Source organism: Nematolebias whitei, chromosome 17 (genome assembly GCF_014905685.2).
Source record: "Nematolebias whitei isolate Nwh7 chromosome 17, NemWhi1, whole genome shotgun sequence".
NCBI classification, from domain to species: Eukaryota; Metazoa; Chordata; class Actinopteri; order Cyprinodontiformes; family Rivulidae; genus Nematolebias; species Nematolebias whitei.
The window spans coordinates 38040419-38051419 of NC_056514.1; the positions used below are offsets into that span (position 1 = coordinate 38040419).

The 11001-nt window shown below is 41.7% G+C and overlaps 1 protein-coding gene across 1 annotated transcript in view; it reads right to left on the minus strand.

Annotated features, from left to right (window-relative positions):
• thrab (thyroid hormone receptor alpha b) overlaps positions 1–10608 on the minus strand; it is a 103877-nt gene extending 93269 nt beyond the window's left edge. Inside the window, exon 1 of the mRNA XM_037691596.1 lies at positions 10536–10608. The gene's annotated coding sequence lies outside the window, so the exon portion shown is untranslated. The remainder of the gene's footprint in view (positions 1–10535) is intronic.
• Between the last annotated feature and the right edge of the window lie 393 nt (positions 10609–11001).

Genomic DNA, 11001 nt, shown 5'->3' on the forward strand with positions numbered 1-11001 from the left:
ATTGATTAAATTACTAATCATTGGATCAAAGTTTAATGATTTTTATTAGGGATGCACAATATTATCAGCATGGTATCGTTATCGACTGATATTAGTGATAAAGTTAAATATCGTACATCGGCCATTCCGTCAAAATATCTCACTGATATAAATATAAAGGCGCTGTTTATATATATGTATATATATATATATATATATATATATATATATACTTGTATCCCCAATGTCCGATACTTTATCACTAATATCAGTCGATAAGGATACCATGCCAATAATATTGTGCATCCCTAATAAAATCCATTAAACTTTGATCCATTGATTAATAATTTAATCAATTAAATGTTGAGTTTGGTCTTTAATTCTTATACATGCCCAAAGAAAGAAAGTATCCTGGTTTCTACAACTTTCAAGGCCCAAATGTATCCTCTAATTTGCATTTTGGCATCAGATGATGCAGTGCGCTGAATTAGGCTTGTCCGCCTGCCAGAACTGTAGCTGCTAGTGCTAATTGCTTGTTTTCCTTTGCTTTGACGTAGGATATAAAGTGAGATCAGAAGCTTGGGCTGTCAAGAGACATTTCACTTGCTTCAGATAATGAGGTGGTGAAACTTTTGGTCTTAAATTATTTCTATGCTGATCTGAGGTTTTCATCGGATTTCTTTACGCCATCTTCTCTACTGAAGCGACTCAGAGCGCCAGGCCTGTTTGTGTGTGCTTTAGCTTCCTGCATGTCAGTATTTTAGCTTTTAGCTCCCCTCTACAATTTAAAGCCTCATGTGACTTCAGCTATGAGAGAACGTAAACACTGACCCGCTGCATTTCATCTCAAAATGGCAACTGCATCATCATAAACAAACATTGTGAATTAAAAAACATTTCGAGCTGACAACATAAAGAAATCTTTGTTACTAGCCCAGTACTTAGTGTTTGTTCTCCCTCTCCTTTTTTATGTGAAAGCTTTTCTCCCTGTGCATTTACAGACATGGCCTCTTTTGTTGACTATAAAAACGTACACAGGGTGAGCCTTTCCTGATCAAACCACCACGCATGAACAAGCAGCCGCCTGGCCATCGTCCCATCAATCAGCTCGTAAATGTCATTAGTAGTCGGACACGGTGGTCCCTGGAAAGATCAAACGCAGTTTGGCCTGCTGATTAGGGTCCAATGTGGGGTCAAACTGTACTCCTGCGCTGGGAGATTCAGAGAAGTTAGCGCCTGGTTTCTTTAACTAGCCGTTAGAACCTGGTTCGGTTCGAGACCTGCATCTGGTGAGCAGAACAACAAAATCTGGAAGGCGCTTTAAAAGCTGCAAGAGTTGGAGTTTTAGTTCGGCACAACCGCGGAGGTAAAAATCAGTTTTCAACGAGGAGTACACAGATGAGGGATTTGAATAGTGAATGTCTGTAGTTCTGGAGATGAGTGTTGATCTGGACTGGAATTGAACAGGGAATGTAAGTAAACCTGAATGTTTTTGGTGCAAGATATTCAAGTGGGTAAGAGTCACATTGTGGGGAAGAACAGAGGTAGGTCCTTTTGTTTCTTGTCCAAAGGGATGCAGAGTGACGGATCCTGGCGAGTGGAGATAACAAATTTATCAACGATAAACCACAATGGCGGAGCCAGGGGGTGGCCAATGGTGGCCTTGGCCACCATACATTAATTTTATGCCACTCCAATCATTGGAGGAAAATATACTTTTGGACATTGGAGTCAGGAGCATTTGTAATGTGGAGGGGAGGTCTGGGTGTCCACCCCCAGAACATTTTGAATAAAGTAGATGCCATTTCCTGCATTCTGGTGTATTTTTAACGGGTTGTTAAACATCTACGTTTACCTACATAAGTAAACACTTGATTCAATAACTATATTAGAGAGCACGGTACAAGAAGCAGCTTCATCAAGAGCTCCCACCCTCCCGCGTCAAAAACTGCCAGAACCAAAGTAGCGTTAAGTTAGCGGAGCGCAATACAGACACGTTAGCCAAGATGCTATAGATGTAGCGCCCTGCTTCTCTCGCACATCCTAACCCAGAACCCCCACGGCCAGCATTAACGTGGCGCTAAGCTAGCGCGTAAAAGAGAGGTGTCTCCCCCTCCTCTAACCCGTGAGCGCCCTGCCAGGGCAGGTGACCTCGGGGAAGCACCGCATGCGGTGTGGAGTTGTTGTAGGTAACCAGGAAAACCCGGAGTGGATTTTCAGTGGTTTGAGCATTAATTAATCAAATGGAATGGATTCTTTCACAAAGAAATGGAAACAGCGCTGGGTGAACTAATATTTCATGGTAAATGTGTGTGTGTGTGTGTGTGAGGGGGTTCATATTAGTATTTTTTAAATGGGGTGGGGGAACACGTCCCCTTCCCATATAATCATTGCAACGCTTATGTTTATGGGCAATATAAAAACTAGAAAGCATAGTTTCCTTTTATGATCGGATGGTGGGTTTACACACACACACATACACATAAATTGATGTGGCGGTGGCCATCTTGTGTTTTGACATGGCGATCCAATTTTTGATAGTGATCTTTCTGACGCCTAGATGTAGCCACACACCAAAATGGAAGTCGGTGCTTCAGTTATTTTTCACGTTACGTGCACAACATGCCCAGACGGAGGGGAAGGTATTTCCAGTTTCCCTCTTTGCTCCAAGACGGGGACAAAAACTGTATAAACATCACTTTAACCTGATCAAATGAAATCAGTGCAGACACAATATCATGACTGATTTGAAGGTCATGATTCTGTGTGAATCAGTAAAACATAAAGGAGGTAAAGTTAATTACTTTGTGTTTAAACAAACTAAAATAAAGCCACAGAACAGAATACCCCTTGTAGTTGAGACTCCGATCAGCTGTAGATGCACATTCAGTGAAATGCATATAGTGGGTTATCAGATATTTTGCTAACAAACAGACAGAGAAACAAACATGCACACACAGACAGACATGGCAGCCGATCAAAACAAAACTTTCAGAGAGAGCATCTCCGTCACAGGAAGTGATTCCCCTTTCTAAAATACACTCGTCGATTTGATCTTTTCGTGCGTTTTTTTTTAGCGTGAGGTTTAGCTCTCATGACGGCAGAGTAAAATCTCAACCGTGTCCTTTAAAGGTGGACTAAACGGATGTCGTCGTGTTGAGTCTGTGGCTGCCTCTGTCCACCACACAAGCTAACAGCTCGTTAATGCTAACCTGCTCTGGAAACAGAAAATGCTCCTGAAAGTTGAGGAGCGACTGGAAAGCTGACATCAAGAAATCCGAATGCCACAGGGAAGATGAATGAGTGCAGATTTCAGCCACCGCATGCTGGGACCTTACGTGTGTGACAGCTGCAAATTACCCCCCCACGACTCCAAAACATCAGCGGCGGCACTCGACTGTGGTGGTTAGCTGTGGGCTCAGAGCTGCACGCTTTCTGTGCTGATGTACTCCATCTTCTGTTCAGCTGAGGGCTGTCAGAAGAAAAAGCTCTCTTCTCTACGAGCCACACAGAACAAACTCTGTCTACATGGGAAGGCACCCCCCCACCCCCCACCCTCCATACACACCACAAGCAAATAGCCCCACAAGTGATGGGAGCTATTGATCAATGAGCTGCAGAAAGGCTGGCAGGAGACGGACTGTTAGTTCAGTTGATAATGTTCTGACAGAGACGAGCAAAGCCTCTTTAAGGATGATAGAGCCAGAACTGTGGGGGAGGGAGGGGGCGGGTGGAGGGGGCGGGTGGAGGGGGCGGGTGGAGGGGGGGTCTCCCAATGATGCTGCAGACTAAAGAGGCAGCACTGAGGCACAGCGTAGAGCTGCTGAGGGCGGGAAGCCAACATCCCTGGCTTTGTATCTGTTTACATCGTTCTCTGGGACTCTGTAGTTTGTTTTTGTTTTAAATAAGAACATAAAGGTTTTTTTTTTTTTTTAGTTTTTAAAGCTGGTTATAAACTGCTTTTCGTAAAATACAGACAGACAAAAACAAGGGAACTTAAAAAAAAGCTTGTAAACTCCTGAACCTGGTGGGTTTTCAGCTTTTCATTTACAAATTAACAGATACAGTCTCAGCTACCATTAAAGAATATTGTCTTTTATAACAACTATGGTAAAAATATGCAATTAACAATTATTGTCCTTTGCAGTGAAGATGGGAAATTGTTTAGGGCTTTCACTAAGGAGCTAATCATCAATAAAAAATATAAAAAAATAAAACAGTTAAAAACATTAAGACAAACCTAAAAGTAAATTAAAGATTTTTTAGTAGAGTTTAACCGATATATCAGTAGGGGCTGAGATTTTAGGCCGATATAGGCTTTTGGGAACATATCGGTGATAACTGGCCCATTACGCACTGATGTAAACATTCACATTTTTACTACTAAAATGATGGAACCAGCCGTGCCCTTCCTTGAAAGCAGCGCAGTTGTACAATTTATCCAGCAGGGGGCGCATGTGAACTACTTTCAAGTCATGGCCGTTCACTTTAGCTTTCACTTTCAGCACAGCCGAGGCAGCGAGCAATACTAGCATATTTTGCTGAACAGAGCATGGAGAGTTTATTTTAACTGATCTGTAAAATAAATTTGGATGTTTAGGATTACTGTGCTGCACTTTACTTAGACCTGTCCAAAGCCTTTGATATTGTAGATCATGACATCTTATGCCATAAGCTCTCAGATACTGGCTTCTCAGATCACGCTGTTGGCTGGTTCTCAAACTATCGCTCAGGTCAGAGGCAATGTTTTTGACATAACGGTACTTTATCTAGCTACAGTACCTAACGGTCACCAATGGTGTGCCACAAGGCTCAGTATTAGGTCCCACTCCTTTTACAATTTATCTAAATAATGTAGAGATAAACATTCCTGATGCATCCTTGCATCTCTACGCTGACGACACTGTTGTTAATTGTCGAGCTAACACAGTTACTAAGGTTTTCCAGCTTCTACAGTCTGCATTTGACATAATTGTCTGACTTGTTCCAACTCAAGCTGCTTTTTTTTCCACCAGAAAGTCTGTGCCAGCAACTCTTCCTCCTATCTCATGCATGCACGGAGTTCCTATTGAGTTTGTAGATTCTTACAAAGACTTGGGAATTTTGGTCGACGCACATCTCTCTTTTAAACCACATATCGAAAAGTTGATAAACTGAAAGTAAAACTGGGTTTCTTTTTCAGAAATAGATCTTGTTTAACTCTGAATGCTAGTAAACGCCTTGTAGCCACTACCTTCCTACCAGTCATTGACTACGGTGACATTATTTACATGAATGCCTCTGCCAGCTCCTTGCAGATGTTGGATGCTGCAGATGTTGGATGCTGTCTACCATGGTGCACTAAGATTCATAAACTACCGTATCCCTCTCTGTACCCTGTACTGATTGGTCAGTTGGTCATCATTGTCTCACGTGGGGTTAAAAAGTTTAAAAGTAGCTGTTTGTTTTGATTCTTGGAGTTGGACAAAGATTTAAAATAAATTCAGTCAATATATCGGTTATCCCAACACCTCAGCTGCTCTGCAGTCGCCTCGCTCTGCTCCACAGCACAACCACGATCGCTGCACAAGACCAGAGAAAAGCTTTAAAGTCTAAAGTATTATCAACACTGTGACGAAGCCGAGCTAAATAATCATCTGCAACAGTATTATTAAAAATAAAACGTGTGATTAGCGTTATTATCAGCAGCAGCACAGCTGACTGTTTAACAGACAAAACGTCGGACTAATATAATGAGTTCATTTTGTTTTAGTTTCATGTAAAACAAACTTTTAGGCTAAAAAGCTGCAACAGCAAGATGTATTATTACAATTACACAGAAACTACTGTTATTCTTTTTATTTTTTCATTTAATTAAACAAAACGATAAACTTTGGTTACACAAATAAAATCAGTTAAAACTTGAGGATTCAGTGTAAAATTCAATACATAAGAAAAAAGGAGAGTAAAAGAGTTGGTTTGTTTTGTGTAAAGTTTTATGAGACATCTGAGACCAAAAGGCATTATGAGAATTTTTTTAAAAAAAGAAACAAAAACCACAATAAACTAAAAGTTACACAAAAAAAAGGTTTGTAGGCTCAATCACCCAGGCAGATAACAAAAGAAGGCTCAATAATTTCATGTGGACAAGTTACACCGTGATCATTCTGCACCAACTGGAGCAGACGGACTGGTCTGACTTGAACTCCAGTGAAACAAATTATTTCACGTGAAAATCGGTCGCCGTTCTTTAAAAAAAAAAAAAAAAAACAGCTGAAAAGTAGCTAGGTAGAAAGAAGCTGAAATTACAATAAGGAAGTGGAGAGAGCACATTGTTGCAGAATTAGGCTGAAAAATGTTTAAATTAGTGCAAAAACTGTGGAATTAGCTGAAAAAGCTTAAATTAGCATAAAACAGCTACACAGTAGCTGAAATTGTAGAAAAAGCTGAAACTAGCTGAAAGGAGCATAACAAGCTGAAATTAGAAGAGGCACAAAAATGTTGTAGTTAGCAGAAAGAATCTGAAACAAGCACAAAACAGCTGAAAAAAAACAGCTGAACTTAGCTGATGTTTTAAAAATTTGCACAACGGAGCTAAAAGAAGCTGAAGCAGAACAAAATGTGAACGGAGCAGTAAAAGGTTGTAAACACATCTAAAGATGTGAAGGATAAAAAACGAGCTCAATTCATTTTCTATGAGGAAAAAAATGGCAGAAAAGGCTAAATATTTCAAACAGCTAAAGTTGCACCAATACCAAAAGTCGTAGCAGGATTGTCCTGAAAGAGCCGAACGTTTTGATTCACGACTTGTTGAAATAGATTGAAAAGTGCGGGACGAGAATCAGGCGGAAAAACGTACGGAAGAAAAATGGATCACAGACTGAACGCTTCGTGAACATTTGAGGATTTTAATCAGAAACAAAACAAAACAAAAACAAAACAAAAAACAAAAAGAGAAAAAAACAAAAACAAAAACAAAACAAACGTCTGTTTCTGTTCAAGCCTCCAAGAAGAGCTGCTCTTTTCCAACCTCCACGTTCTACATCACCCTTCTTTTCCAGTTCCGCTTCTGTTTCAGTCTCGAGACGCGAGCGCCGCAACACGTGCACGGCTTGTGTGTATAAAGCGTGCACGCGGGGAACGTGCACTGCAGCGGCCGGCTCAGAGCCCAGGGGGAGATTTATGACGTGTTGGGACGGCTTGCTCTCTGCCCCGTGACGGGAGAGCCGCCCCACCTCCTCGCCTGACACTCCACAACCGGCTCCTACTTTAAGGCGCACGAGCACTTACAGACGCGCACTTAGCCGTGTACACACGTGCACGTTAACCCCTGACCCAGAGCGTGTGAGCCACATGTTTGCAGCTCTCCAACGGCCTGGGGCTGAACACGCCTTCTAAAATGACCCGTTCATCTCGTTCCATTACCTCCAACTGGTTTCCTACTAACTCACCTCCGTCAGACGACTCCTGACCAACGTGCACTCTGATGCAGTGAGGGGGGGCTGCAACAATGAAAAGGACCCTCTGGAGGACCCTTTAAAAGGTCACCGCTGCAGCCAGTGACAAGAGAAAATATTTTATAGCTTTTATAAAGGCCATCTATCAAAATAACGTTTGTCCATGTTTCTACTGACTGCAACTGGAAGTGGTTTCGGTTGCATTTTATTTTGAAGTCGATGGATTAAATCAGAGTGGATCTGCTGTACATGGTCAGAACAGTCCTACTTTAAATGCATATATCCATTTGTTGTTGGGTTTACCAGTTGGGAGGAGAAATAAATAAATTCAGATGTTTATTCGATGGGATTTGAGACAAGTCTGACATGTAGATGCAAGAGTTGTTCAAATAACGGGTTTCTCACGGAGCTGCGACTGTTGGTGACTCAAAACTGCAAGAAAACAGGTGAATTCTCTGTTGCAGTCCCACCGAACTCAGTGTTTGCAACCAAGTGACCAGCTTCACTTTGAATTGCACTTTTTTTTAAATCTTGCCCTATTTTTGCGTCCACAGTTCACAAAACTGGATTCTTGGACCTGATTTCATGGCCCATGTCCACCCGCGTTACAAGAAACGTTTTGGACAACTATCCCACCTGACCCGGTGCGTTACTGTCCCGATGTCGTCCCTCCTGAGCAACAAGAGCACGAGCGTTCCACGTCAACCTGTGACTGACGGCAGAAACGCCCCGTCAGTCAGTGAGGCCGCTCTCTGCAAACATCTGTCCAAAACAAGAGCTGGACCGAACCGCAGCCACGCACATCCTTTCCCTCCAGATGTGCAGAGCGAGGAGGGAAACCGTCTTACAACCAGCTGTGCTGTTAGACTGACAGAAGGCAACAGTGTTCAACGCACGTCTGTTGCTCGATTTAAATAAGAGTTGAGCAACGTCTTCTTAAACTTGGAGCTGGGGTGATGAAAAAGGTACAAGACTCTCCGTCTGGCGGTGATGCTAATGTTGTATCAAGTTTCATTAAATTATCTTGAACAGATCAGAAGTTGTGATCCAGGCAAGAGAAGGTTTACCGACTGTACCAACATCCATCTTTCGACGGGCGCTTTATAAATTATCCAAAACGCTGCAGCCTGAGTTATTAATCATTTCATACACAATGAAAGAACTCTTCCATGTTCTGTGGCAGATCTTGACACAGCCACCATCAATCAGTTCCTGCAGCTCTTCAAACCCTCCAGAAAGGAACATTTCCCCTGAACTTCAAATCTACAGCGATCAGGACGTCTCTCTTTAGCTTTGAATACTCAGTTACGTGTCAGCAAAAAAAAAAAAAAAAGAAGCTGTCATGTGTACAAGCTGCTGTTGACGTATTCCACAGTTAAAAGATAAAACCGTTGGAGAAAACCCAACAATTTACAAAAATGAAAAAGATAAAACTACAGCAGCTCCGGAGAACAACAAGTCGTTTCAAACATCACAGTATTTTTTTGACACTTTCTTTCAGCTTCTTGCTACAAACGTTACTAATGATTATTATTTTCTGAAGGGCAATTTAGTTTACAGACTTCATAATGCATACCGTTTTGGTTGAATGCAGTTTTTATTTCCATTTTGTTTTTTTTGTATTTAGTTTTTATTCAAGTGCATTTTTTTTTTTTTTCTTTTTTGTTAACGGAGACAGAGAGTCCATTTTATTTTTTATTTTTGGTGGTATTGTTTATTTTCCTGCTCAAATGTTAAGCGTTCTTTTGAAATTAAAGTTTATTTATCTTTGAGAGGATGTACTTGCATTATTATGTCATTATCGTTACATCAGTTTAAACCAGTCTCCAAGCAATATTATCGTTTATCGCAATAATTTCTGAGAGCATTAATATTGTGACAGGCCTAGTTGTAGCCTCAGTTTGCAGCTTGTTCGGCAGAAACACGATAAAAAACTTAATTTTAAATGACTACAGTTTGTTTTACTCTAAGAACAACTTGTCAGACAGTTATTGAAACACCTTTTTATTGTTTTTGTTCGTTTCTCCATCATCTAACAGAGTCGGTGCAGATTCTCCATCCTTCAGGACATGGTAAACACTTAGAGCACGGGTGTCCAAACGTTTTCTTGTGTCCAGTTGAAAAGGACTTTAACTCTCAACGAGTTTAATAATTTTGGTGGAGAAAGAGTTTTAAATTGTTGTTAATGTAAAAGCAGCTGGACTTCCATTCTATAGTTGAAGACATTTTGTTTCTCATCCGGGGAGTTTTTTTCAGTTCCAAACCTCAGAGCGTGGAGTTCACGGCTCTAAACCACATCAATGCTTTGTTTATGCAGCTAAACTCACGCGCAGATTAATCTCCCTCCCCTCCCTCCTGAGGGTCATTATGGTATTCGTTTGTCTGGCTCAGAAGAGAGATGTTTTGGTCACATGCATGAAGGTGTGAACTCATGTGAAACTGAGTTTCAGGCCTAACACTCCACTGGGGCTGGGCGATATCTCGATATTTTAAAAATATCAAGATATATATCGTATATCACCATTTATCTTAAAGTATCAAGATATTCATTTTGGTCCATATCGCCCAGCTCTACGCTCCACTTTATTATTTCCAGCCCTCACACAGACACTGGACATTTGTCTCGTCACGGTGGGGCGAGCGATGCGTTTGAGTTTCAGCGAACACAATTCACAAACTGAAGTTTGGCTCCAGCAACAATCAACTCCTCACACGCCTCAAGATTAGAGGAAACAACTCATATTGTAACTAGCAGTAATAAACATTAAATAGGACTCATTAAAATCTATTTAGGCCATTTATGAGCAATGGAATGCGACTGTTAGACTTAAGCTTTTGTCTTAAACGTCCAGCTGATCTAAACAATCCACGGGACATTTCTGCCACTTCAGCTGCTCCACACGTCGGCTGTTGAGCTCGCTGCTCATCAAACAGCTTCCGCAGTCGATCACATCCCTGACCAGTGCCGTCGAGCAGTTCATGTGTGTACAAGATCACTCTTGTTTGCCTGATTAATGAATAGCTATACAAACAGAGAAGACATCCAGAGGCTCTGCTGTGCGCGCCTCACGTAACTAACATACGCTCGGCGCCGTAAACGCACGAGACGCTGTCGCCTACCAGTCATGCTGTTCACTGGTTAACGGTTTGCCCGGGCCTCCAGCGGCGTGCAGTCCGCGTCGTCTCCATCCTGGAAGAAATAAAAAGAGGATTGTTTGAGTGGCTCAGAGGCCAAGACGGAGAGCAGAGGAAGAAGAGAAAGGATACTACAGTACAAAGGCCAGAATCAGCTCCTAACTCCCCCCGGTCTCATTCTTTTAGACGTTCGTTCCCTTCGTCTGACGTTTTGTTTCCTTTAACTCAGATTTCCTTCTCACCACACGTCCACCTTTCTAGTTTCTATCATTCTTTCTTTTCTCTCTTTTGACGTTTTATTGGGGACTTCCTAGAAAGGCAGCGCCTATTATTATCCACCTGACGAGAGTTTCCTAACTTTACATCTTATCAACGTTAATGCGGCTCAAACAAAGTGCACCTCCACAGATGTTATATCAAAACGACCGGCACAGCACCGTGATGTGTGCCA